This window comes from Helianthus annuus, chromosome 1, assembly GCF_002127325.2.
Source record: "Helianthus annuus cultivar XRQ/B chromosome 1, HanXRQr2.0-SUNRISE, whole genome shotgun sequence".
In the NCBI taxonomy this organism is placed as follows: Eukaryota; Viridiplantae; Streptophyta; class Magnoliopsida; order Asterales; family Asteraceae; genus Helianthus; species Helianthus annuus.
In genome coordinates, this window is record NC_035433.2 from 52363771 (window position 1) to 52366670 (window position 2900).

Sequence of the window (2900 nt, forward strand, 5' to 3'; positions counted from 1 at the left end):
ATAAGATTTATATAAAGACACAATAGATCACAAAATATAACACGACGTCGAAAAATATAACACAATGTCGAAGAAAAAATACATAATGAATTACAAAAAAAGACACAATGACGCAAATTTAGAAAAATAAAATACACAATAATGTAAACAAAAAAGTGTAAAATCTACAAGCTAAACATCTAAAAACAAAAATCTAAAATCAGGTCATAAAAAGTGAATGACCTTGGCCATCTGCTTTGCGACTAGAGAAGCGATACGCTTGTCAGCGTGATTTCGTCCTGCAGCGCGGGAAGTATGCGATCCAAATGACGACATTGTCTGCAACAGACATCGCCATAGGACTCAAACACTATATAATCGAATCTCACCTCACAACACACTGCTACTAAATAAAGCTCAGGAACACATCGGTATATAATCACATAGGCACATAAGCACATAAGCATGTAGACACATAAGCACATAGCTTGCCAAAATCACGCTTTACACTATATTTTGCACGTATTCACCTACATATATTGCACGTATTCACCTATTATTCAAGGTCGCGAAGCGCGTTCGAGAGCAGCGAGTGCGAGTAGCGAGTATCACAGCGAGTAGCATAACGAGTAGTATAGCGTAAGCGAGTAGCATAGCATGCGATTTATTAACGTTTTGAGATAGATGTGCAGTGCGAGTTGTGCGTGTTGATCAAGCGAAAAACGAAAGCGTATAAATCTCCAAAAATCGAAATACATAAACATGTAAAACCACATAAAACACATAAAATTCCACATATAAAGCGATAAATCACAGAGTCGGCAGCTGCGAGCTCAGAATCGAAACACATAAAATCAACGATAGATTGTCTCGGGTGTTCAGACATCGACTACCCAAAGTGATTCGACTATTCTCAAGGACTCCGAGTACACGCTTTGGCCTAATAGACTGTGCTCTCTCACCGATATACGGTGAATGGCGCGCATCCTTTCGGTTATTCACGCAACTCGAGTCATTGGAATCCATCGAGACTTTGGTGAGAGTTTTGTAAAACCAACATAAGGAGCAGAACAATTCATCAAGATTCGGGTTTCACCCCTGGCTTAACGACTTTATTCCTGTTTATGTGATAGAATCACGAGATAGAGAGGGAGAACTGCGTCAAAGTATGGATTTCACTCCTGAAGTTTATATAAAAAGCGCGTCGAACAAGCGATCTAATAGAGAGTTTGCGGTTTTCACACCTTGTCTCGATCCAGTCACTCGTTCATTTTCGAATATCGTGTATGTCGTTAGCCTTAGGAAAGGCTAAGTGATAGTGCTCGACCTTAGGAAAGGCCAATGGAGCCTAGCACGTTCGCGAGTCGATCGAATAACAGAAATAGGCTCGCGCGGAACCCCTACTGGGTTCGCACAAGTTGGTCTGTTGGTACTTAGACTATAGACTAGGTCGTTACTAAGACATCGACCCAGACTAGGTCGAGTCTTGCCTAATTCCCTATAGTTATGGCTCTGATACCAATCTGTCACACCCCAACCGATGGCGGAAACATCGGGGCGAGGCACTGAGCAAAACAGATTGTCCAAGAGAATCCATAACAACTAAAATTACCGGATACTTATCGTTACATCCCATACCATACCATAACATATCAAATAAAAGCAGTTATTACAGACATAGGTGTTCTCAAAGACAAACCATAGTTTCGACAACTCATAAATTGTTTAATTTTGTTTCTACACTCCCCTAGATCGATTTCCACAAACAAGGCACAACACAGCATCCTAAACACCTGTCACATACGTTAAATAAATTCAATACACATAGTGTAAAGGTGAGCATACAAGTTTAATAGTATAATAATAGTGTGACAACCCACATAATTACAGGTACTGTACAAATTAATTAACTCTATTTATGTGCTTAATGACTGTGCTTAATTACATCTGACGCCTTAAACTGCTTACTGATTTATGTTACATACATACATGTGCATCCTTTACATACAGTCACCCTATTTATTTCACACAGACTCTTAGTGGCAAACCTGATGCACAAAGCACAATTAGCACAGTGAGCGGATAACTCAGACACATGCTGACAATGCCAGCACATAGACAGACACTATATTGAGGCCAGTATGAGCCAGGGATAAAGTACTACACCAGTATGGAGTGTAGGGAAGTGAGGACCATAAGACTGTGTCACTAGGTGATAGTTTGAGTGCCGAAAAGTGCCTAAAACTCATGTTAAGTACAGAATTCTGCATTTTCAGTAACAATTCAGCTTTTAACACACTCGTCTTATACAGAGAATTGACTAAATGGTCCTAAACGCTTCCCTAAGTGTTGGAATTAAAATTCGTTACAAAAAGATGCATAAAAGACACTATGCGGTACAATTAAACGCTTTAACGGAACGATACGTAACCGAACAACCAGACATTACCCGGGACACCAAAATTTTGTCAGAAACATTATTTTATTTTTCCTAACTAATCATGGTCACAAAAATCCCCACACACTAGAGAAACATGACATACACCCACTATTCTAGAAAAAACCCTTAACCTCCTAATTATTCACCCACTAATTACCGAATTTTACAATTTACCCCCCCTAGCCTAATTTCGGTCATCATCACAAATATTTCCTTAGATTTCTTTTGTGATTTTGCTTGATCTAGTTGCCAAAGGATAAGAGTCATGATTACCAATTGGCCAATGGGATTAGGGAAGATTATTATAACTTCACACTCTCCAATATAACTCTATCAAACTCACCTCTCTCTCTCTCATTCGGCTCCCCGATAACCGAACCCACCCCCACCTTCCATCATCTTCATCTTCTCCAATATTCAAGTCCATTCAAGCTTCAAGAGGATTCAAGGAAGTTGCAAGATTGAAGGAACTTCAAGAGAG